This window comes from Myotis nattereri, assembly GCF_964212035.1.
Source record: "Myotis nattereri genome assembly, chromosome: X".
In the NCBI taxonomy this organism is placed as follows: domain Eukaryota; kingdom Metazoa; phylum Chordata; class Mammalia; order Chiroptera; family Vespertilionidae; genus Myotis; species Myotis nattereri.
The window spans coordinates 145129052-145156329 of record NC_138078.1 but is presented as its reverse complement, the minus strand read 5'-3'; the positions used below and the strand labels follow the sequence as shown (position 1 = coordinate 145156329).

Sequence of the window (27278 nt, the reverse complement as noted above, 5' to 3'; positions counted from 1 at the left end):
CTCAGAATCAGGAAACCCTGGTTAGAATCATTGCTATATCACTTACTGTATGAACATGGACAAATCAGCCTCTGTGTACTTCTGTTTCCTCAACTGTGAAATAGGGATAGCTGATCTCCCCATTTCCACACTTACATCCAATCCTTCTCTAGAGAGCAGCACAAGTAATCTTCTTAAAACATAAATCAGCTCATATTACCTCCTCACTTAAAACCTTTCAACAGTTTCCCTAAAATCATATCCAAACTCTAACCATATCCCACTGGGCCCTGGCATGATTTTTCTCCCGAAACTCTCTCCAATCTCCTCTTCACAACCACATTAGTCTTTCTGTTTAGTTTCTGGAACACTCTTATGTTCCTTCTGGCCTCTAAAGCTTTGCAAGTGCTATTCCCACTTGAATGCTTCTGCCCCACACTCCCCTTCTTCCCACAGCCAGTTCCATTTGAGGAACTGACTTTAAAATAAGAACTAAAAAGTGGCTTCCCATAGCAATGTAGTACCTAAAGCTGGTCTAATTTGTTATTTTTCTGCTTGTTTCTCTCATAGCAAGTATCAATTAATGTAACTGGTTTGATTTTCTACACTGTTAAGCTCTTAGCATCTAGCACAGCATCTTACAAATGATAGTTACACATATATCTATAGAATGGAGTTCAGGAAAGGAAGTATGCCCTGAGGAAAAAAAATCTGTGATTGTCCGCATATAAACAATACTTGAAGACATAGGTCTGGAAATGATAGCTTACAGAAAAGAAGAGGCCCAGAACTGGGTTCTTATTTGAACTAACATTTAAAGGAAAGGGGAAGGAGAAGTACTTAGCAAAGGAGAGGCCAGTGAGGTAGAAGCAAAACTAATTCACAGTATCACAGAAGACAAAAGATGGCAGGACTGATCAGTTGTGTCAAATGTCAAAATGAGATATGTCCAGAAAAAAATCCACTAAAATTGGAAATAGAGATAACTTGAGAAACAATAGTTTCAGTGGGGAGGTGGGAAAGGAAAACAGACTGGAGTGAGTTAAGGAATCAATGGGAAGTGAGGCAATATACAAGGCATGTGCAGAAAACTCTTGTGAAAAGTTGGCTGTGAATGCAAGCAGAGAATATGGGGTCACTGAAAAGTAGAGGAAGGTAGGAAGAGAATATAATGGAAAGAAAATCCCTAAGAAAGCTGAGTATAGGGGACCATTTAGTGCCTCACTATTTCACCTTAACATAATGAACACTTATGTGGGTTTTAAATAGCACAAATACTACCCAGAATTAAGACAATTCTCTTCCTAACCTACTAAAACTTGACTGAGTGCCCTTCCTATATGTTTAAGTTGTATCCTGTACCTATCACTTTCCTGACTATTAATGAGAAAATGTCTGCCACAGGGTGGGGAACAAACAAAAAACCACCTAGAAAGGGAAGAATTATTAGTGGTTGCCTGTAGGTGGCAGAATAACATAGTTTTATTTTTTTTTTTACTTCATGCTTTTCAATTCCTTCCAAAGTTTCTATAATCAGGCATCCATTTATAATGAGAATTTTTTGGTACAATTCTTAAGGTAGAAAACACTAACCCTTGATCCACAGGGCATGCATCAGATTAAGAACAATATCACCCAAACAAATGCCTTGTATAGGCTGATGCCTGCTCTTGGAGCTTCCTTCCAATGTCTTGATATTTAATCCTCGAGTTTAGCACTCAATATTTATTGATTTGGTTTATTATTGGTAGGTTAAGTGATGTGGATAAATCAAAGTAAGCCTAAAATTCCCACTGAAATCATAGAAAAGCATTATGGCGCTTTTAACAACAAAAAAAGCTTAAAACACAATTCCAATATGCCACAGAGCAAAACACTTGATTTTTGCCTTGCAGTGAGTGACTCCCTTTGCCTTTCTGCTGTCTCTGAAAGTAAATGCAGGTGAGAACTGTCCAACTAGCCATCATGCCAGGAAGCAGCAAGCTGAATCTTGAAACCCAGCCTGCTATTCACTATTTGATTACAGAGACACAGACATCACGTTAACTGGTTTGTTAAAGGGGGCACCAACTGACTGTCGGGCCCTTCCATCCAGTCTAGTGTTTGGTTTACTGAGGCCGAGTAGCCACGTACCCAGTAAGTGGCAGAACCCGGATTCTAACCAAAGTTTGCTCCACAACTCTACAGCATATAAAATGTCTATATGCACCCCACCACCCCTCCCTACAGATACCAATATCCTTATCCTTGACTGCATAAAACCTGACCCAAAGGATTTGCTGACCTAGATTTTATTGGACACGGATAACAAGATGTATAACAAAGCAACTAACAGAGTACACAGATGTTGAATTATGCTGTACACTGAAAATTATGTTAACCAATGTTACCCCCCCAATAAATTTCATTAAAGAAACGTCATGCAGAAAAAAATAGCAGTCCATAGTAATTGTTCAATGTTTGCTGATGTTAAGGAAAATAAACACAAAGTAATAATAAAGCAACTGAATAGCCTTTACTCAAAACAAATCTGGAAATTATCTGCAAAAATACCTTGACATAGTATATCTTTCAAAATCTGAAAACACTATACCTCAGATAAGTGTATATGCTTGCTCTTGGTGTATTTCAGTACTTCCATATACTCAAAGAAAATATGGCAAGGGCACCAAAGGAGAATCTGATACCTCAACAGTCATGACTTTGGAGGTAGGAATGGTGTCTGAGAACACATCCTCCATACTACTGTCTTGGGAAACTGCAGATCCAGAAGTTATCCTTCTGGTCACTACTTCCAATTACTTAGAGAGAGAAACTGGCATCAAAAGAATTGGGCAACAAACTAGGGCTCACCAAAGTTGTAGATCAGTTTTGCCAGCAGAGAGGAAATGGCAGAATGCCAAGGAGCCCTTCTTAGCATTCCCAAACAAAAAATAAAAACAGCAAAGTTATGCAAATTAAAGAGGAGAGAAAGAGTCCCGGTCTATACATTTTAAATTGATACTCTGGAATAATCCTAGTCTACCCTTTAAGAATGGTCTGTGTCTCCCATCCCACTCCTAAATTGTGACTGGATTTGGTGCAAAAGACCTATTATAACAGTAAGTACTTATTCCCTATTTCATCACATCCAATTTCAAAGTTGCTGCAAGTACTTTTCAGTCTTACCCTCTGTAACAGAAAATTAAAACATCAGTCTTTAAATGCTCTTTATTCAAATGTCAAGAACTTAACCACATAAAAAAGCCTCTGCTATCTAATAGGTGAACTTCACACAGAAGGGCCACAGGCAGCATTCATTGAGTTCAGGAAAATACATCCACCAGAAGTCAAACTACTTAAAAATTAAATCTTGAGTTCTCAACCCTGGCTGTGCAAAATCACCCAAGACATATTTTGAAAACTAATAATGTCTGGCCATACAAATATCTGACTCATCAGATATGTGGTGATTTTTAAGCTGTATAGGTGATTTAGGTGCACAGCCAGACTTGAGAGGCACCTTGTTAGATATTAATTATGCTTTGCCAATTTGTTACTCACTTAGGAATTTGTTTTAAAGTAATGAGAGAGGGAGTAAGGTCTAAATAAAACAAAAGCCATGCGTTGATAACTGCTGAAGCTGGGCAACAGGTACACAGGGTTTTATTATACTATTTTCTAACTTTTGTGTATGTTTGAAAAGCTCATAAATTAAAAATATTTTAAATTAAGACTTTATCCTGCCAAATCCCTCCATTCCACCCTCCACATTGCTGGTAGAGCAATAGCCCCATAAACTCAACATCTATATACATCATCTATCTACCTTACCTAACCCAGCATGCAAGACAGCTAGGACTTAGTACCTGTTTCCCTCTTACCAGGGCCATGACATCACATAATATTCCACATGCTTAATCATGTCAAGCTTTTTACAGTTCCCCCCAACACTCAAGACTTTTGATACAATGAATCAAATTGCTATTGCTCTCTGCTGAAATGGCTGCTGTTCTCTGCATATCCCCTAGAACTCAGCTTAAGTGTCACCTCCTCTATGAAGCTATTTTAGATATCTCCCCCCGAAGTAAAACTGACCACCCTCTCCTTTGTTTCCCCAATGTACCCTGCGTATATACCCTAAACCAACATACTTCTGTTTATTTACATGTCTATCTCTTCACTAGAGTTCTGCATGAATGGAACTGTGTGTACTATCTTTGTGTTTCTGTCACCAGCACAGAAACTGTTGTTATATTAATAAATGAATGAATGACTATCCAATAAATGTTTAATGAAGCTAAAAAAATCCAAGTCACATTAAACTCTTTTGGTGAAATTTTCAACTGAGAAAAGCCTATTTATACAATTCATTCAATCTGTATCTCTCCACTCAACAAATACTACATAAATGAACATACTATACACAGGGTATTGTAATGGGTGCTATGAATTAGCCCGGTGTACAGAAATGCAAAATCAGAAAAAAAGGAAGATTAGGAGTAATGGTAATATAAAAACAATGAAACTCTAGTACACAAAAATGCACAATCACAACTTCCTAGTGTCCAAAGCAAAGCTGAAAAATAATCACAAGTTCAACAGTACATTAAATAAATCCTTATGTAACACCAATCATAATCCTCTTGCTTTTTTTTAAAAAAAATAGATTTTTAGAGATTAAAGGTGCATAAAGCAGAAAATACCTTTAGTAAAAGTGAAACAATTGGCCCAGCTTTTATCTTTGGTCATAGTGCTTTATTCTAAAATACTAGAAAATACAAGAACAAAAAAACACAGTGTTTGGACATCCTTAATGACATGGAGAAATCTTTAGATTTCTTCTTGTCCTATGTTGAGGGATCAATACAAAACTCCTAAAATTTTATGAAAAAACTTTGCATGTGTTGTTATTTTTCTGGGAAGATAGTTGATAGCTTTCACTGGCTTCTTAAAGAGATCCATAACTTGATCTCCAAGACACTGTCTGTTTAGCCATACAATGTTTTTAAAAATATATATATATTATTAATTTCAGAGAGGAAAGGAGAGGGAGAGAGATAGAAACATCAATGATGAGAGAGAATCATTCATTGGCTGCCTCCTGCACGCCCCACACTGGGGATCAAGCCCACATCTTGGGCATGTGCCCTGACCAGGAAACAAACTGTGACCTCCTGGTTCATAGGTCAATGCTCAACCACTGAGCCATGCCAGGCAGGCCCGTACAATGTTTTTGCTTTCACTTATGAAACACAGGTATATGGTATTTCCTCTAAAACCACATGATAGGCTGCCAAATATAGTACAGGAAACCAAAGAAAAGAATTCCAACCCTTTTGCATTATTCAGCTCCAGTTCTGTCATATCCCTGAGTTTTCAAAGAAATATGCAACATCTCTAAAGATTAAATCTCCTCTGTGTAAGGGAGAATTCTGTATACCTGGATTTAAAAAAATCCTCTAGTCCTGCCCTGGCTGGTGCTCAGTGGTTATAGCATCAGCCCTTGAACCCAAGGGTTACAGGTTCAATTCCCAGACCCAGTTGGGGGCATGTATAGGAGGCAACCAATTGATGTGTCTCTCTCACATGAATGTGTCTCTCTCCCCCTCCTCCTCCCTCCCTTCCATTTTCTTCAAAATCAATGGAGAAAAAATATCCTTGGGTGTGGATTTTAAAAACCCCAAAAAACCCTCTAGTCAAGTACGCTGAAGGTAGAAAAGGGAAAAACCTTCTATATAAAAGCCAGATTAAGCATATTTCTAAATAAAAGCTATGTCTTCATGGCTTAAAATATTCTGACAAAAGATATACCTATATAGGAGAAGGAAGTACCCCAGTAATGTTATTTTTATTTGTTACCATACACGTTGATTATTATGTTAAATTTAAAGACAGAGAGTGAGGAATACTATGGAACAAAGTCAAAATGAAGTAGAGGACGACAGCATAATGGAGAGGCCTGGGAGTCAGACATAACTGGGCTTAAATTCTATTTACTAGCTATATGATCTTACGTAGTTACCATACCACTCTTGAGTCAGTAAACCTCTGTAAAATAAACAATAACCTGTCCATAGGATTGTGCCTGGCGAAGAGTGAGCCATATCATTATTTGTTACATTTCTTTTAGCTCCAGATTAATCTAAGGTCAGCAATCTTATGCTGGGTGTCTCTCTCTTTCTCCATCCCTCTTCCTCCCCCACCCCACTTCTCTCTCTCAAACACACTCAAAAGCAAAAAAGAGCTGGTCTTTTCATCCTTCTACATGTTATCTGCATATGAAGGAGAGCAAAGTACATATTAATCTCTAGACCAAGCATATCAAACTTGAAGCATGCAGCCTGCCGACCGTGAGTTTGACATGCTTGCTCTAGAAGACTGTTAGCCTTAAGTACTGACATGAGCCGAAAAACTAAACTATAATGATGCTCCGGGACTCATTCACAAGTTTTATAGTCTACGAAATAATGTTTGGTTGGGCCATACCACTTAACAATCAGAGCTTTTAAGTGTATCTCAATTATTTTGAGCTGGTTCAAATGAATTTGGACGGAACAGAGACAAAGATTCTTTTATATGGTTTAGAACAGCGGTCACCAACCTTTCGGACCTCACGGACCACCAAAGGTCCGCGGACCACCAGTTGGCGACCACTGGTTTAGAAGAACAAGTTATTTATAGCAATTATCAACATGATAGCAAGCTCCTTTCAGTATGATGAAAATAATTCTAACCTCACAGGTTTGTTTTAAGGATCAAATTAGTTCACTGATTTTTTTTTAAAACAAAGCATTTAGAAAAAGACCATGTCCTAACATACAGACATTAACTGCTACTGTTTGAGTAAATTTAACAGTACCACACACAGCCTGGTACATAATCATTCCCAATGTTCTTTAAAGAAACCAAACCATGTAAACAATTGGCTGCTTTAAAATACTTGTATCTTTGCCCTGACTGGTTTGGCTCAGTGGATAAAGCGTCGGCATGCGAACCAAAGGGTCCTGGGTTCAATTCCGGTCAAGGGCATGTACCTTGGTTGTGGGCACATCCCCAGCAGGGGGTGTGCAGGAGGCAGCTGATCGATGTTTCTCGCTCATCGATGTTTCTCACTCATCGATGTTTCTAACTCTCTATCCCTCCCCCTTCCTCTATGCAAAAAATCAAATATTAAAAAGATAAATAAAATAAAATACTTGTTATCTTTAACATGAAAGGTGTTAGCTGAAAATGAAAGAACAGTATGCAAAGGTAGTCTAGTTCACTGCCACCAACGGACTTTGTGACCTTAAGACAGTCTGGGCCTCAAACATACATCAGATGGGAATGTAATTACTAAGATCCCTTGAAACACTGTCTATAATGCTTTGCCTTCAGTTCAAGATAAATGTTAAGTATTAAACACAACTAATCTGAATTGTTCTCAAAATTAAAGAGAAAAATGGCAACTAAGCCAGTTTTCTACTTGGCATAAATCCAACTTTTTAAAATTGTTGACATTATTAAGATGTCCTCTATCCCCCCACCTTTGCCCTTCTCCATAAATTACACTTTTCCAAATAATTCACTTTCAAGCTGAGCGCATTTTGAAAGATCAAATAAGTTTTCCCAAGATGAAAAACAGGAGCTTTTGGGTAACCATTTGGATGAAAATAAACCTGCCACCCAGGTATGTGCTTTTGGGTGTGTTGCTCAGAGGTTAGTGTGTCAACCCATGCACTAAAGGGTTGCGTGTTTGAATCCTAGTCAAGAGTACAGACCTGGGCTGCAGATTTGATACCAGTCCAGTCGGGGCACGTATGGGAGTCAACCAATCAATGTGTCTCTCTCACATCAATGTTTCTCCCTCCTTTCCCCTCCACTCTCTCTGAAAATCAATGGGAAAAATATCCTTGTGTGAGGATTAACAACAAAAAGCACATACCTACTTCACACCATGACTCAAACATAAAAACTAAACTATAAAAGCATTAGAAAACAATGTAGGAAAATATTCTTGTAATCTTGGCAAAGAAATTCCTAGTAAGACACAATCTAGAAACCACAAACGAAAGAAAAAAGGGGGCAGATTTGACTACATAAAAATCTCAAACAATAAGCAGAAAATATTTGCAAGAGGATAAAGAGTTAGTACTTTTAATATACAAAGAACTCTCAACCAGTAATTATAAAAATGCTAATCAAAGCAAGGATGTGCTATTTAACACATGCATGCTGAAGGATTTAAGGATGAAGTGTCATTCTTCATATGCTTCAGAAAAGTTAAATACACATATAAATCAAATATGGCAAATTCTTAAATTGTTGGATACTGCTGATGATAGATAAAGTCAAGAAAGTGTTTTCAAACAAGTGTTATATTAAAATGAACAAATGATTAAAATTTCACAAACTCTAAAATAGTATGTAAATTTAATATTACACAAGAGATAACAGATTGTTGTGTGGACAGCACATAGTTTTTGAATTTCTACTTACCTGAGTAATTTATACCATTCTCATGGTATAAAAATCCAAGCAATTCATGGTAATGCTCATAGAAGGGAAGGGCACACTGGGTGAAAAAGTATTACCTCCCCTCTAAAAGACTTGAGGCAAAAATAAATGTTAAAAATTATCAATTCGGGGAGGGGTAGGAAAGGGGTTATTATATTATTCTCTGTACTCTTCAGTATATTTAAAATTTCTCAGAAACAGAAATGCAAATATTATAGAACAAGCTCAAATTCTTTTTCACCACTCCTCCCAAATAAATATTAACAGTTTACCACAGTTTAAAAAGCTTATAAATAGCATCCTATAAACCACTCCTCCCAAATAAATATTAACAAGTTTACCACAGTTTAAAAAACACTTATAAATAGCATCCTATAATCGATACTATCTTGCAACTTGCCAAAATTATCTCCAAAATAGCAGTATTAATTTATACCGCTGTGGGCATTATATAAGACCAGACTTTTCCCTATATTTCTGCTAGGACTCACTATTTTAAAAAAAAAATTTCTTTTTGCCATTCTAATGGTTAAAAGAGATATCTTAATTTGCATTTCTGATGCTTAGTTTGAGTATCTATTCTTGTTATTAGACATTTTTCAGTTCCTATTATTGAAAAACCACATCCCAAATTTTCTAAATGTTACTCTTATCATTAAGATGAGAACATACTGCCCTGGCCTGTGTGGCTCAGTTGGTGAAGCATCATCCCTTGCAGCAAAAGGATGCTGGTTTGATTCCTGGTGAGGGCACAGGCCCAGGCTGCAGGTTCAGTCTCAGGTCGGGGTGCAAACGGGAGGCAACTGATCTCTCTCTCTCTTTCTCTCTCTCCCCTTCCCTTCCCCTCTCTCTAAAAGCAATAAAAACATATTGTTTTAAAAAACATGAGAACACAAAATGTTAATGGTGACTGAATATGTAGTAGGAGTAGGAATCTTTTTCTGAAACAATACATTTTCTAGTTTCTTCTAAATTAATTCAGTAATAGAAACTGAAAATTATGATAAAGTGCCTGAAAATAATCCTTTCAGATTATAAAGTTATTAGTTTCAGGCTACTCTACTATAGGAATACATAACACCCTTCAGGAGTTCGTAACATCAAGCTAAAAGAAATAAATGCATCTAAAGTACAAGTCTTGTGAGGAAATGAAACAATGGTTGAGGCAATTGATACATTTGGGATACATTTAACTTAACTTGTATAGCATTTTGAGTCCATGATGTACTTTTCATGTATCTTGTTTAAATCTAACAAAATTACTATGTAACATTCTCTGATGCCCTCCTGTAAAATGCTACAGCCAATTCTGTTCACTTCTCATGTTATTGTACTGATCCCTTTGAGTGTGATTTATAGGTCTCCCTCCCATAGTAAACCATGCTGCCCTCCATTCTCTAGTTGCTTATCTCTGTATTCCCAGTATCTGACAGTACTATGCCCTCAAATACTTGTTGAGTGAATGGGTTATCATCAGCCCCACTTAAAGGACTAGGAAACGGGCTTAGTGCTAAAGTAATTTGCCCCAAGTAACATAGCTATTAAGTATTTATTTTACATAAATTACAACAGCTTTATCATTGTAGGGCACTCTATAATTTAAACATTTTAAAATACATCATCTCACTTTAATGCTTACAGCAGCTGATTAAGTAAGCTTCTTGATTACCATTTTATAGATGAGAATGAAAATTCCGTGATTAAACCCTAGGTCCACTCAAATCCTAGTTTATAAGAAGTACAGCTGTCCCTTTACATACTAGATCAGGGGTCCTCAAACTATGGCCCGCAGGCCACATGCAAATACAAACACTGTATTTGTTCCCGTTTTGTTTTTTTACTTCAAAATAAGATATGTGCAGTGTGCATAGGAATTTGTTCATAGTTTTGTTTTTTTTAAACTATAGTCCGGCCCTCCAACGGTCTGAGGGACAGTGAACTGGCCCCCTGTTTAAAAAGTTTGAGGACCCCTATACTAAATAGATCAACTTGGGTTTAGGAGTCTCTATTTTTTTATTTTATTTATTTTTTGTTGTTAATCTCCACCTGAGGATATTTTTCCATTGATTTTAGAGAGACTAGAAGGGAAGGGGGGCAAGAGAGAGAAACATCGATGTGAGAGAGACAATCGACTGGTTGCCTCTGGCATGTGCCTCAACCAGGGCCAGGGATCGAGCCTGCAACCGAGGTATGTGCCCTTGACCAGAATTGAACCCGGGACTCTTCAGTCTGTGGGCCAACAAGGAGCCTCTATCTTTATGTAACAAACATCTGGGTGGATGAAGTAGGTCAGAAGAAGACAAAGCAACAGGACAGAAGCTGGAGACCAGGTGTAGGTCCATCTAAAGACCATAAACTGATACTGTAGTGTCAACCACATGTACCACTTTGGAATCTAATCTTGGCCCAAAGGTTTTTCTTGATATTACTCTGTATTCACAGAAGACAACTGCAGGCTTTCTCACATATCAGCAGTCTCAAAGGACGGGGAGGGAATCAGAGCTAAGAAGAACTTTGAGAAACAATAGATTATATTATGCATGGACAAAGCAGGGGGAAGAAATGATAACACAAAGGAAAAGGCTAAGGAACTTTAAGCTGTGAGTTTCTCAAGAGCAGAGACCAACTTTCATTCATTCTATGTTCCCAGCTCATAGTACTTATTTAATTGAATGAAGAGAGGTAAGATGTGAGCGGGGGGGGGGATAGAATGTTAACTTTAAAAGTTTCCAATTTATTAAGCACTTACTATGTATCTAGTGCTGTACTTTTATATAAAAAGAATATTTACCTATTTTCTAACCTGCTATATATGGGCCAATCAAATATGTTAATAGTGATACTGATGCCTATAAGGAAGATTCATTATGGGTTACTAAGGTTACAGCGGAACCCTGAACAGAATAAGCTTGAAAAATAGGGGGCTGTGTAGATGGAGGGAGACCAGGGCAACCAATGTATTGCACATCACCATAGAACTGGGTAAGACACTTCATAGGGTATAAATGTGAGTCTTGAGCCTTGGAAAAGTGAAAAACTACTCTGGTGGAACATTCCGTTATAATCAATCAGAGCCTTAGACCCCGAATGACCAAAGAACAAACCCCACTCCTTTCCACCATCTGATGATCCCAACACAGACTTGAAGGGTCCAGGCATGTTTTGCTAACTGGCCATCAGTTCACCACAATGACTGCCCACTCCTGCTGTTGGAAGCATTAAGCAAAACAGAATGTTAAAGAAATTATTATCTACTGACTACCTATAGTGTACTAATGTTACATTTCCTCATTTAATACCCAAGACTATGGCATTTTCCACAGAGGCAACTGACAGGTTAGGTTACTTGCCCAAAGTGTTAAGTGGCCAAAAAAAAATTTTTTTAAATATATTTTTATTATTTCACAGAGGAAGGGAGAGGGAGAGATAGAAACATCAATGATGAGAGAGTAACATTGATCGGCTGCCTCCTGCACGCCCCCCACCAGGGATCAAGTCGGCAACCGGGGATGTGCTATTGACCAGAATCAAACGCGGGACCCTTCAGTCCACAGGCTAACGCTCTATCCACTGAACCAAACCAGCTAGAGCCAGAAAAAATTTTTAAATGAAGCATTTTTCCTGCCCTTCTTATATAAGTTATATCACTGAGTAACCTTATAAAATTATTCCAGCTAATATATGAAAATAAAATGATGGAGTTAGAACATCACTATTTTGACACTTTCAATGAATTAACAGATCTAAGCTATCGACAGCAATAGCTGTTAACATAAAAAAACATCCAAGACATCATTACAACCTGATGAATATTGTGAATGAACACAGCACTGCCAATATTCTTGCCAAAGGGAATGAACCTGAAGTTATAAAGCCTCTGGATCCAGCTGTCAATCTGCAGAAAATACAGAGGACAGAGGAACATGTTGAACTGTGCCGAGTATGCAACCAGAAAAATTCAGTCTGTGGAAAATTACAGGTCAAATGGCCTGAGTTCAACAGGCATAGTATAGGGAAAAAGCAAAAAAGGGAAATTATACTGTAGATATCTAAAAGACTAATCAAGTTTTTAAAAATGGACAAAGTAAATTATACTATCTAGGGAGCACACTTGGATAATAAAACCATACCAAAATGCAAAGAAGTGATTACTATAAAGTCAGGACAGCAGATACTTTCTGAGAGAGGGAGGATGCTGTGATTGGGATGGGCACATGGAAGGACTTCTAGGTGACAGGCAGAGTTTTAATTCTTGATAGGGTAGTAGTTACAAAATTGTTTGCCTTAAAATAATTTAACTATAAATTGTTTTTGGGTGGTTTTCTTTACCTGTATTCTACTTTTTGCAATTAGAAAAACATTTTAATCACATGAAAGCTGCTTATATACGGCATGATTCCATTTGTATGAAATGCCCAGAATATACAAATATATAAAAACATAAAGTGAGGAAAATGTTCTAAAACTGATGTGGTAATGGTTGTACAAATGTGAACATACTAAAAACCAATGGATACTTTGAATGGGCGAATTGTATAGGATGTGAATTCTATCTCAATAAAGCTGTTCAAAGAGTCTAAGACACCCCAGTTCAGGCAAGACACATTTAAAAAATACAGGCAAGAGTGGAACCTGAGAATGTGAATTTCTGACAGATTCCCAGGTGATACTGCTGATACTGATATTAGGCCATATTTTGAAAACCACTTTAACAAAATATTTCAAAACTGCTTCTAGATGAAGGCAGTACTAAACAGCACTGAAGAGTGAAGTATTTTTACTCAGGGACTGAGAAAGTAGTCCAGAAAAAAACACACACCAGTTAACACTCTATGCCTAGCATTGTTCCCCAGCTCACCAACATCTCTTGGGAAATTGTTGGAAATGCAAATTCTCAACACGTTACCCACTTACAGAATCAGGAAATCTGGGGGTGGAGCCCAGCAATTTGTGTTTTAGCAAGCCCTCTAGGTGATTCTAATGTTCCATTAAGTTTAGAACGATTGTTCTAAGCATTTTATATGCATTAACTCAGCTAAACTTCTGCAAAACCCTATGAAGTAGATAACACTATTATTACCATCTTACAGATTAAGAACTGTGGCACAGAGGTTAAATAATTTGCACAAGATGACAGAGCTGGTTAAAAAAAAAAAAAGTGAGGTCAAAACCTGAACCCAGGGAGTTTGGCTCCAGTGTTCTTAATTATTGTCCTGAAAGGTACTTCCATCTCTAAAAACTCAATTGGCAGAATGTAATAATAAATAATTAGCAGTGGAAGTATAAAAAAACAAAAAAGTAAAGGCCAGGAGAAATATGCTTCACTATAAAGATAGGCAAGTAAGAAAATAATTGCAGCAAATAATGAAATCATTAAAGCAATCTTCCAAAAGTGTTCCAAAACATAAATAGTCACCAAATACAACACACCCAAGTATTTCCAGAGTAATTACCTCTGGTATCTAGTTATAAGGACTTAAAACCTGGGTTATGCTAAAGATGGTACATAAATTCATGGCAGCATGTTCACTTACCAATCTTTAAAATCTAAATGATTATTCCAGAATAATTTGCATCTCCCTACTCCTAGTCCCTTTTTTGTTATTACTTAAAGATTATTGAAAAGGAAAGATCACTTTCTTTCTCAATAGCTAAGATTACACAATCAGAATCTCAAGTTTGAAAAGAACTTTCATATTCCATCTAGTCCAGTGGTCAGCAAACTCATTAGTCAACAGAGCCAAATATCAACAGTACAACGATTGAAATTTCTTTCGAGAGCCAAATTTTTTAAACTTAAACTATATAGGTGGGTACATTGTTATTAAGTTTATTAGGGTACTCCTAAGGCTTAGGAAGAGCCACACTCAAGGGGCCAAAGAGCCCCATGTGGCTCTCGAGCCGCAGTTTGCCGATCACGGATCTAGTCCACTAGCAATCCAGACTGAATCGATCTACAATACCAATCTCCATTTAATGATACATTCATAAGAAGCTAAAACAAGTTCCAACTTTCTGTAAAATCACATTCTGGGACCAATCCATGTCACCACTGTAATTTTTAAAGCCAAATGGTTAAAAACTTTCTAAGGGAACTAGAAGTTGAAAATGCTCAGGTTAACAGCCCAAACAAAGTACATAGTTGTTTTACTCATAGCGAGCCACTCCTTCACTATCTGAAAGCATTGCTATAACCAGAAGACCAAGTTGGTCAACAAGTACATCAAGTTTTAGCAACTCAACCCCTATGACACATCAAATGAGGAGGCTTCCAAAGAATCTCTGGAGTTGAATTATCCCTGACATTAACATATTAAACATCTGGTAACCAGTCATTGAGAAAACGAGTCAGAGAACAATACAGCAAAACACCCAGAACCCAAGTGCTTATGACTATCAACCTTATAAATGGTGAGATCATTGTAAAGCAGCCTAATATGGTTGTAGCTACACATCAGATTTTAGCAACTTAATCTAACTGCAGGAGAGGTAACAAGGACTGTAAAGAGCACATATTTTCAGAGCAACCAAGTTTGGCATTTCAATAATACTTTGAAACCATGGGTTAAAACATACAACAGAAGAAAAAAAAATCCAACAGCATTTCCACTGTAAAGTTGTAACTGTTAAGAACTCTGGAAACAATTCAAATAATAAAATGCCTATGTGTAAAGCTCTGTCCCAAAAATCTAGTTATCCTAGTTTCACAAACTCAGGTTTAAGTGACCTATTCAAACTTTCTAACTACAGAAAACTTACAAGAGTAAATATCTAATCACATCTAACATGCTTGAAATTTTTTTTGTTAAATGAACTTCACTGCATTTCCCAAGAAATCACTTATTTAATACTCATCTATTTTCAACTAGTGATCTGATTTCTCCATTAATAACAAAGAACTAAAGTCTGAACTCATGATCCATAGCACTGGATTCACACTCATATTTCATTTAATACCCCCAAAACTTTCATTTATGACCTGTATACCCTCTTTACCCCTTCAACTTGGAATCAATCACTCTCATTTTTCAGGTAGGCACAAATGACCTTGCTCTGCCTCTATTTGTGCTTAAGTCAAAGGCTGGCTGGAGTCTGTGTCCAACTTCCTTTCTCAGGTTCTGACCGTGAAAAAGACAGACAGTAGATCCCAGAATGGCCAATGTTATCCAAGGAAAGAAATAAACAGTATAGCCCGAGCTGGTTTGGCTCAGTGGATAGAGTGTCGGCTTGTGGACTGAAGGGTCCCAGGTTCGAGTTCGGTCAAGGGCACATGCCCAGATTGATCCCCAGTAGGGAGCGTATAGGAGGCAGCCAATCAATGATTCTCTCTCATCATTAATGTTTCTCTCTCTCCTTCTCCCTTCCTGAAAAAAAAATATATATTTTTAAAAATGAACAGTTTAAAGGACTTTATGCTGGGGGAAAGGGGGTAGAAAAACATCATTTCCAGAATAAATAAAATGAAAAATACTAACAGGAAAACTACAGTTGTGTAAAATAACTGGAAATCAGGATGTAAGTGCAAGCTCTCAAAAATTGTTTAGTACTGCCATTTCAAAAAGTGTATTACAGCCAGAGGAACTCATCACTAAGACTCAATAGCTTAGAAGTTATGGGTCAGAGTAGCTGAGATACCAACATCAAAAGAATAAAAAGCAACATTATGACATAGTATAAAAATAACTAAACTACCTAAGGAAATTGAAACCGTGATGAAAAACCCCAAAGGCACAATCAGGTCATTATCTAGGAAACATTAGCTTCTTCCACAAGGAGGCCTACTTTTCATGTGGAGCAGTAAGCAGGGCCAAGACATGGAACTGAAGTCAGGTATCAATTAAATCAGACTCTGCCACAGAAAAAAAGAATCCATGACTAGTTATTTTGGGATAGTGCCTAGGCCAGCAGTATCAACTCCAACTGGGATACAGGAGATTACTGCCATTGTTCTATTATAATGAGTTCCTCCAAGGTCTTTATCATATTAGCAAGAATAGGTTGGATACCAATACCAGTATATCATCAACAAATGTGGGAAAACTATAGGACAAGTTTTTCAACAAATAAATCAGAAGGAAAAGAAACATACAAAAGGGAGGGAACTTGCAGATTAAACTATATTTAAGAGCCACATCAATCCTTTGTGATAAATGGACTTTCTTCGGATCCTAATTCAAACTATCAAATCTGAACACCAGTTTCATCTTTGATATTTTTAAAAAGCATAAATTTTTTTGAGTTGTAATAATGGTTTTCAGGTTATGTCTATACAGCCCTTATATTTTAAAGATACAAATATTTGCAAATAAAAATAGACAGTAGGGATTTATTTCAAAATAGTTGGGGGGGGGGGCAGTGGGGAGAAGTATAGATGAAACAGAATGGGTACACGTTGATAACTTAAAAGGTGGTAATAGGTACACAGGGGGATCATTATACCATCCAATTTTTGTAGGTTTGAAAATTTCCATAGGTCTTTAAAACAGAACTGGTTAGACAAATCTTGTAATTTTATTTTTTTGAATGATACTTAAGGTGAATTAAAAAATCATGTACAGACAGAATTCATTCAAACAGTTTAATTCAGTAATAAGCCCCACTTAAATACAAGAACTAGTGCCACTTCAGAACCATGTTAGAAACCAGAGTAACTCAATTACACAATGGAAAATACATACACCCCCAACATCTCCATTCCAGGAAGTAAAATACAAATACTACCCACAAAGATTTAAAAAAACTAACCTAAAATCACAGCCAATCATACTCATCCTGGTGGGAAATACCAACACTGCTCCAACAGCTTTCTGAACCTTTCTGACCAAGTTGGTCTGCTGGTTCCTCTGGAGTACTAACACACTCAGGTCAGACTACTGATGTACCTACAAAAAAAGGTGGGGGATACACAAACATTTATTAGGGTGTAGGGGAGTTAACCATTATTATATCAATGTTCAAACATAATCACAGTTATTATTTCTTAAGCAATCGCCCTCACATATCAATTTACATTTTTCAGGACCTGCTTTAAGCAGTAACAATTCAGAACCAACAGCTAAAACAAGTCTTCTAATTTAACACCCCCTGAGAACACAACTCAGTTCTCAATCCAAATGTAACTTACAGAAGATAGTGATTATTTTTAACCAATTTATTCTCATGATAAACTGATACACCAAGGTAAATTTATTATTTTTGGTAAAAAAAAAATTGCATGCACAAAAAAATGTTCACCTTTATACATGCTTTTTGGCCACACTGGGAGACGAATGATAAACACCCTAGAAACTCAGGTTGAACTTTGCCACTGAACCTTAGACAAAGTTTTTAACTGGTATTTCCACTCCTTCCTCTGAGAGATCTACCTAGAATACATTAAACCTTTTAGGCCACACCTAGATTGTCATTCCCAGATTTATTCTAGTTCTACATGACAAGAGTCAAATTAAGGTTAATTTCTGATCATTGCTGACCCATTGTAAAGAACATCAAAGCAAAATCTAAAAACAGAAAGTGATCCCCTGACCTCCCATGAAAGAGGAAAATTCTATTACCTCCAAAGGACTTTAGTGTCCACATATAGTTAATTACTGGATGGTTACCCACAGTAAATTTTTAATCCTAGGTGAACTTTTCATAATCATATTATTATTTCAAACCCCATCACCCACCAAGGTAATTAGAAAAAAAAGCACTCACTTTAATATTGGTCTAATCAAAATAGAACAGTAAGAAAACTACCTCCATATTGAACAGTCACTTTTATTTAGTTAGAATAGTTGAAAACATAAAATATCAAAAGAATAACACAAGGTAATGTATTAAAAAACTGGGAATAATTCCCTTTGAAAAGAAGCCTGGTATCCCAAACAACCTTTCTATATTCTCTCAGATAGGAATTATCCTGCCCAGGATAACAGCAGATCCTACACTGATCTGAGATAAACCAAACAATGGAGGTAAGGAAAAAGCACTATAAACATTTGAACTAGCTAGCAAAAGTTCCCTTTATCACCACCATGAAAAGCATGGCACCAAATCTCATCTAGGATAAATGACAAAACAGACTGCCTTGGAAGGAATAGGCGGAAGAAGCAAGGGACCAGGCACTCTTTCTAAAAGACAAAGTCGGGGGGGGGGGGCAGTTCTTGAGAAGAATATTATGGCTGGTAGTTATTCTGGGATAGTGATTTTGCACTAAAATTCCTTGACTAAAAGGTTAATGCAGGTGGGAATCATATCCAAACATTGGGAACCCTCGAAGATAGTTTGGCCTATGAAGAGGAAAAAAATACAAAACTGATAGGACTGGCCTAGAAATATATGAAAAAATTACAGTTAAAGGAATAAAATCTCTTATTCTTTCCTAGATCATAAAACTACCACATAACACAGATGTATCTGAAAAAATATTCTTACACTAAGAAAAAGTAACCACAAGTCAGGCACTTCACAAAATGTCTAGCAAATACAAGTGCTGCTGTCCCCATTATACGGATGAAAAACCTGAGAATATGAAAAGTCATTTGACCATGGTCACAAAGTTCAACATATATCCAAAGCACAGAGTATTTCCACCATACTAGGCTGCCTTCCTTTGACTGGGGAATGTTGATTTCTCAATCTAGGCAACATTGGGGCTAAAATGATACTGAACATGAAACCTAAAAAGGAAAGAAATAGGCAATTAATTGTCTTTTGTAATGATGGAATGGTGGGAGTAGAAAAAAAGTAGCACGGTAACGATTGAGAGGCTATTTCATTTTCTAGCACGTGGGGAAGGGGGAATGTAGCAGAGCCCGATAGTTAAGTATCTTTTCTCTAGGGAATTCAGCTGCTGAAAAAAGAGTATCGGGAGAAGGGGACAGGGAATAGAAGGATTAAGACGTGAGTAGCATGTAAAAGGTGGTCAGAAGCAAAGACAGATTCCCATAGACCAAGAGGTCGCAGGACCTCAGAGCAAGGTAAGATAAAGGGGCAGTTCCCAAGCTTTCGAGGGGGCTTGCGGGGTGTAGGACAAAAATTTGGTTTGCAGGAGGGTTACCCTCTACAGCTTTTTTGGTGGGGGGTTTTTTTTTGCGGGGGGGGGGGGCGGTTTGTTATGAAGAAGGGAAAACTCTAACAACCCCCAGAATAAAGAGGTCACAAAGACAGCAACCATCCAACCACCAACCCATTCACTGTTCCGCCTAAGAACAGCATGCAGAGTTGGAGGAATCGGTGCCCTGTGCTTAGATTGGGGTCATAAAGCACAAAGAACTGAGAAAACGGGAAGGCTGCTATGGCTCCATCCATAATGATGAAATAAATGAAGAGAACTGGAAAGGTTCTATTCATCACCTGCGTTAAGAGGACCAATGGAAGAGGGAAGCCGGACGGGATAGGGGACTTGGGCTAAGCTCTTCCTTAGTAGGACTGGACAAGAGATGACAAGGAAATGTATTGCCTCCTCCTCAAGTACAGCCTTAAATATCCATGTAGATGGAGAAGATTCAATGGGATCACAGAATTAGGGGAGAAATGGGAGGATTACATCAGAAGCATCAAAGCTTGAACTCTTAGTCAAAGACCATGGGAGTTCGGGAAGTAGACACCAGCTCAAGAAAAACTAGGTGATTGATTTGGGCGGCCGCAGGGGTGGAGAGCGGAGGCGGGCCCGCTAAAAGGTAAGGGAGGGGGCAGAACTAGTCATCGTTAGTCCTCCTCTCCTCCCAGCCAAATCTAACCCCCAACCACACATCCCAGGAACTACAGGACTCCCGCCCCCCCCACCCCCCCGCCACCCTTTCCAATCTGCCCACTGCGGCGGCGACAACGGAGGCGTTGACTGACTGGTGGGGCAAAAGCGGGCCCACACGCGGTTGAAGCCAGAGAAATGGTGTCGCTTCAACCGATCACAGACGGGGTGGTCTTCGCCCAAGGTTCGGTTTCTCGGCTCCTCGGCGTTCCGCCAATCGTCACCTCCACGCCGGGTACCTTAGAGGCGTCACAAATGCGGACAGCCGACACCTCAGTCTCTCGTCCTAACCGGACAGACATAAGCTTCCGCCGCCATCTTAACAGCAAGCGGACCGACCCTAGTCACTACCCCCCCACCTCCAAGCTACCTCCGCCACTGCCAAAGGATCCCACGAGGACGTAACGCCACTCCCGCGAGAACTCATGGGCTAAGAACAGCACGAGCCGAAGACGCTGCTGCCGCCTCCCAGGCTGCTGCTGCAGTCTGTAGTCGAACCGCGACTGCCTCTGCGCGATCCCGCGAGAACCTCTACCAAACGGGAAAAGCGAGAGCCCAGCCCTTCCCAGACCCCCTCCTTCCACCAAAGCCGAAGTCGCTACGGCTCCGCTCTCAACCTACGCGAAGCAAAAAGCAAATGACGCACAACCTCACGAAGCGTCGAGGGGCGGAGTCAACCTGCCGCCACTGGCTCCCGCATGCGCCCGACAACCATCGCGATATTACATTTAGTCTCTACGAGACCTTTGAAATCACCGCAGGAAGCCGCCCGCGCCTCGCCTTTAGGAAACACGGTTTCTCGCGAGACCCAGTGCACGCTCCTAAAAAGGAGAGAGGCGGATCTTCACGAAAATGACTGGGAGTTTTTTTGGGGGGGAAGGGAGGAACCTCCCGTCCTGCAGGGATCTCGCCTACCACGAGGTTTCCGACCCACTGCGGTGCTGGCTGCCAAACCTCGCGATGACACAGCTCAGCGCCAAATCTCGGCCATGTCCTGAAAACTGCCTCCGCCCCCGATCTAAGGTGTCTAGAGCCTAGTGCTAGAGGAAAATTTAAAAAGTCAACCTGTTTATTCTCACGCTTCTAGGCAGAGCAGTACCAATTAGCCAAACTCCCTTCTGAAAGAGAAACGGGTTTCCCATTGTTACCTGCCACCAGGCATCACATATTAACCTGGACTAACACATAAAAGACGTTCAGTCTCACAATAAGCATGCAAATACAAATGAAAACAATGACATAACATTTTTCCCATTAGATAGGGAAAAATATTTTTTTTTAAGATAGGTAATATCCATACTCCTGTCCTCGCCGCACTGCAGGCTAACCCGAATCCATCTTAATCTAAAGGGTCACGTCGTTAGTTCTAGCTACAAAGCCACTAATTTTTAACTCCTGAGGCTTAACCAACAGACCCAATAAAGTGGTTTTCCCAAACAAAGGAGTCAGCCCTCAAAGGAAAATTGAAGCTTCCTGGGGGGTGGGGGGGGGGGAGAACGTGAAAGCTTGTAGCATTTAATATGGCAGTTTTTCCACGTCTAGGCAACAATGTTTCTCCAGTGAATACAATCTAGCTCTAATTGTGAGCTTTTCTATTCTAATACATTGTCTTTCCATTGTAATTTAAATGTATTCCTTTAGAGTACATTTTAATATCTGGTAGTATAAATACCCCCATTTTTACTTATCTTTTAAGATATTTTCTCGGTTATTCTTAGCCTTTTTTTCTAGATGAACTTTAGAATCATATTAAGTTCCAAAACTTGGTATATTTATTGAAATTGCATCAATTGTATAAAACAACATGGGGAAAACGGACATCGCTACAAAATTGAAACTTCTTATCCAGAAGCATGTATCCCTTCTCCGGGTATGCAAACGTTCTTTTATTATATTCTTCAATAAAGTTTTGTAGTTTACTTCAAGGTATTTTTACTTGTTTTTTCTTGCTATTGCGAATGGGGTTTTTTTTCTAGTATTAAATTTTCGAAATGCTTATTGCTTATAGATAGGAAGACTATTGCTATTTGCCTATTTACTTTTGTAATCCGGCAAATAAAGAATATGTTCAACTTCAGTAGTATTCAGGGAAATGCAAATGAAAACAATGACATGCCATTTTCTGCCCTTTAAATTGGTCAAAATTATAAAAATTTATAATAATTTGTGTTGCACAATTGTGGGAAAATGGGCATTCTCGCACAACATTGGAGAGTGTAAGTTAACATAGCCTTATGGGATGGCAATTTGGACAAATCTATCAAAATTCAAAATGCATATACACCTTGACCCAGAGATTACTCTTCTAAGAATTTCTCCTACAGAAATACTCATACATGTGGATGAAACACATACAAACCCATTCATTATAGCATTGCTTGTAATTGCCCCCTCCCCCCCCCCAAAAGAGAAACATCAATCCGGAAATAGTTAAATAAACTGTAGTACAATCATACAATGCAGCTGTTTATACATCAGACAAATTGAGATCCCCTGATAAAAGGAAGATCTGCAAGACATATTAAGTTTTTCAAAAGCAATCTGCCCAAATAAATATGTATTTGCGTGTTGTAGTACCATTTAGATCTCGAAACATACAAATACAATGCCTAGTAGTTACCCGCGAAGCCTGCCCGCCCGCCCATCGCCTTCCCCCTCCCCTGAGGCTGCCTTCCTCCAACCCGTGAGAGAAACGCTGAAGGCCCGGCCTGTACTCCCTCTAGGGCCACTTGGCCACGGCTAATGCCGGTACCTCGCATCCCCACTGTCGGCCGCTGTCTCGCCGCGCTGCCGGCCGCCGTCCCGCTGCCCCCGAGGATGCGGCTAGCTCTCCGCTGGCGCGAGCCGGGGTCTGCGGGAGGGGGGAGAAGGCGGGGTGGTGGGCGCACTGGGACAGGCCGCCTGGCCCCTTCACCAGCCTCTCCCGCAGGATCCCCAAGGCCGCCACCTCCGAGCTTCCGCCCCGGTCCCGTGGGAACAACCTCCAGCGAGGAGCCGCCGCGGCCGCGGGAGCCGAGCCCGCCCCCTAACCCCGGGGGAAGACGCTCACCTCGGCGGCAATAGGTCCGCGGGGCCCGCAGGAGCGTGCCGGGTCCGGGGCCCTGCTTCAGCCCCGCTCCCCTCGCTCGCCCTGCACTGAAAGCCTCCCCTTCGGGCTGTGCTCACACTCGATCCGAGGCTCCACCCCCGCCTCCAAAAGCCCCGCCCCTGTCCCTTGGGGAGGGCGCTCCCTCCTCAGTAAAACCCGGGTCTCTTACCCCGGACCGCGCCTGAGCTACTCCTGGCCCAGCAAACTCAACCATAAAGGATATAGTAGGGTCTCCAAGGAATTGGGATTTGATTCCAGGCAGGATGGAAGCCGCTGAAGGGTGACGGGATTTGATTTACGTTTAAAAATTAACAATCTTTCCAGCTGTCTTGGGAAGAATGGGGGGCAAGAGGGCAAGCGAGGACACAGCATGAATGAGGGCGGTAGACAACTTGGGCGCAGACCACACTGAGTTCACAAGGAAAAGCCTTAGGGCACTTCTGGCACATAGTAAGCCCTCCTCCATCCATTCATATCTCTCTCTCTACCCCTCTCTCTCTCTCTCTCTCTCTCTCTCTCTCTCTCTCTCTCTCCTTCTCTCACTCTCTAAAAATCAATAAAAACATATAAAATGCACAACACAGATAAATTTAAAGTTCCACTTACATTCCCATACACATGTAGAGAATACATAACTTCATTTTGTGTTTTTTACCTTTAAAATATATATAAATGGCATCCTATTTTATGTAGTTTTGTTAATTGCTTCATTCACTTTGGCTTGATGATCTTTCCATGTTAGTATATATAAATCTACCTCATTCATTATACATACTGAACAGTAGTAGTCCACATTGATATGGTCACCTACTGATAAATACATATTGTTTTCAATCTTTTACTATAACAGTGCTTTTTTACTATTAACACTGCTGCAGTGAAAATCCTTGTACATGCTTTCTCTGCATTTGCTAACATATGTCTTTTTGAAATTTTGTATTTATTGAATTTAGACAGAGATGAACATTGATTTATTGTTCCACTTATTTATGCCTTCATTGGTTGCTTCTTGTATGTCCCTGACGGGATCGAACCAACAACCTTGGTGTTTCAGGATGATGGTCTAACCAACTGAGCTACCTGGCCAGGGCTTCCTAAAAGATTTCTGTAAGATAAATACGGAGAAGTGAAATAGATGGGTCAAAGACAGCACATTTTGACATCTTAACATGTAATACCAAATTGCCATGTAGGAAGACTCAATTTATACTACTAGCAGTGAATAAGAATAACCATTTTTTCCTAAATGTTTATTCATCCTGGGTATTAAACTACCATTTGTATGTTTTTCCAATATGATGGGTAAAAAATGTTTCATTACTTGTGTTTCTCTGATTTTTAGCAAGGTTAAGGAATATTTTCATGTGTTTGTTGGTCATTTGCTCATGTTTCTTGACTTGCCTGTTCATATCTTCCATCCATTTTTCAATTGGATTATTTGGCTTCTTCTTATTGAATTCTGTAGTCTGGAAATAAACCATTGTTACACGTGTGAGATTATTTTTTTTCTTTTTCTGCAGACCTTTGTTTATTTTTAAACTTTCCTTTTGGGGTCTTTGGGTGTATAGATGTTTTAAATGTTGATGTATTCAAATTTATCAGTCCTTTCTTTTATGGCTTTTGCATTTTGAATCTTGCACAAGAAGGCCTTTCTACACCAAGATTAGAAACATTGTTCTTTATTTACTCGTAACATTTTAGAATTGTATATGTTTAGTTCTTTAGTGTTCTGAAATTGCTTTTGATAAACATTTTTCTAAGTTGCTAAATATTCTAACAGTGTTGCCAGGCCCCTGTGTTTCAGTGGTTGAGCTTAGACGCAGGAACCAAGAGGTTACCTGTTCATTCCAGTCCCCGGCACACACCAGGGTTGTGGACTCAGTCCCCAGTAGGGGGCGTGCAGGAGGCAGCCAATCAATGTTGATGTTTCTCTCTCATCCATGTTTCTATCCCTGTCCCTTCCTCTCTCTCTCTAAAAATCAATTAAAAAACACATAAATATTCTAACAATGTTATGTTTAATATGTGAATATTATTCCATTGTAATACTAATTACTTCGTATTTTTCTAGGGCCCTAAACATTCATTGAACAGATCATTCTTTCCTTTTATCAAAAACCAAATTCCTAAGTATATACATTTGAATGTAAAGCATCAGTTCAATAGTCCTAAAATTCATACCAGCACTAATACTACAGTTTAAGCACTTGAGCTTTAAATTATTACTTCATATCTGCTAGGACAAGTCCCTCTGTCTTTTCCCCCACAAATATCTTGACTATTCGCATGCATTTTCCTTCAGATGAATTTTTAAATTAGCTTGTAAAGTTCTATAAGAATCCCTACTGGGCTTTTTTTTTTTTTTTCCTTTTCTTTTCAATACACTTCATTGACCTTTTACAGAGAGGAAGGGAGAGAGACAGAGAGTCAGAAACATCGATGAGAGAGAAACACCGATCAGCCGCCTCCTGCACATCTCCCACTGGGGATGTGCCCGCAACCCAGGCACATGCCCCCGACCGGAATCGAACCCGGGACCCCTCAGTCCGCAGGCTGACGCTCCATCCACCGAGCCAAACCGGTTTGGACCCTACTGGGCTTTTGACTGCATAAATTTATTTCATCAAATGGTGTAGGATATTTTATTTACAAACCAGTCTTCTATGGCCATACTTTCCTGTTGTTTCTAATTGTCCACTGTTATGAGCAGTTCTGTAAAGGACATTTAGAAGTCTTTGCTCACCACTCTGATTATTTAACTACAATAAATTTTAATAAAACAAAACAAAGTCACGTTTTTGGGGAGGTTGATAGGTATTGTCCAATGTACTTTGAAGAAAGATTTTACCAATTTTCATTCCCATGGGGTATATGGGTGCATCATTACCCTATCCTACTGCATGACTAGGTCATTATTGGGATTGAACCTTTGAAAATTTGATAGGCAATGCATCTCATTGTTTTGCTGATGTGATGTATTTCGTACAGGTGGTCCCCAACTTACGATGGTTGACTTGTGATATTTCAATTTGAAGGTGGTCTAAACCAATAAGCATTTAGTAGAAACAATACTTCAAATTTTGAATTTTTATATTCCCCCGGCTAAGGATATTGATATTTAGTACAATACTCTCCAGTGATGCTGGGTAGCCACAGCGAGACTCAGCTCCCAGCCAGCCATGTGGTCAGAAGGTGAACGACAGATACTCTACAATATACTGTGTTCTGAGCACATTCAAGGTAGGCTCGGTTGAGCTATGATGTTTGGTAGGCTAGGTGTATTCAATGCATTTTCAGCTTAAGATATTTTCAACTTCTGATGTGTTTATCGGGATGTAACCCCATTGTAAATAGAGGAGCATCTGTATTTGTTTTCTATTGTTGCATAACAAATTACCACAAATTTAGCAGTTTAGAACAACACCTTATTTTGTCTCAGTTCTATAGGTCAGGGTTTTGGTGGGCTTGGCTGAGTTCTCTGCTGAGGATCTTACAATGACAGAATTAAGGTATCCCAGGACTTGGCTTTTATCTGGAGACTTTAGAGAAGAGCCCACTTCAAGTTCATTCAGGTTGTCAGGATTCAGTTCCTTGCTCCTGTAAGACTGAGATCCCCATGCTCCTGTGCCCCCTTCCATCTTCAAGGCAGCAATAGCACACTGAATCCCTCTTTTGCTTGGAATTTCTGACTTTTCTTACTGCCACTAGCCTGAGAAAACACTCTGCTTTTAAAAGGTTTGTGATTAGAGTGAGGCCATTGGAATAACCCAGAATAATCTTCCTATTTTAAGGGGAACTTTAATTACATCTGCAAAATCCCTTTTGCCACATAATGTAACATAATTACAGGCAAGATGTCTCATCACAACCACAGTCCGGAAATTAGGGTGGGCAATGGGGAGGGGGTGGCGGCATTTTAGGATTCTGCCTACCATTGATTCGATTTCCCCTTTCCAAACAACTACATGAATCATTTTGGTTGTAAAAGATTCAAAC

General features: G+C 39.2%; 1 protein-coding gene across 1 annotated transcript in view; it reads right to left on the bottom strand.

The window, feature by feature from the left end:
* HUWE1 (HECT, UBA and WWE domain containing E3 ubiquitin protein ligase 1) overlaps window positions 1-23353 on the bottom strand; it is a 133406-nt gene extending 110053 nt beyond the window's left edge. Inside the window, exons 1-4 of the mRNA XM_081115440.1 lie at window positions 23244-23353; window positions 22947-23045; window positions 17203-17339; window positions 12260-12352 (exon numbers count right to left, since the gene is read on the bottom strand). The gene's annotated coding sequence lies outside the window, so the exon portion shown is untranslated. The remainder of the gene's footprint in view (window positions 1-12259; window positions 12353-17202; window positions 17340-22946; window positions 23046-23243) is intronic.
* Between the last annotated feature and the right edge of the window lie 3925 nt (window positions 23354-27278).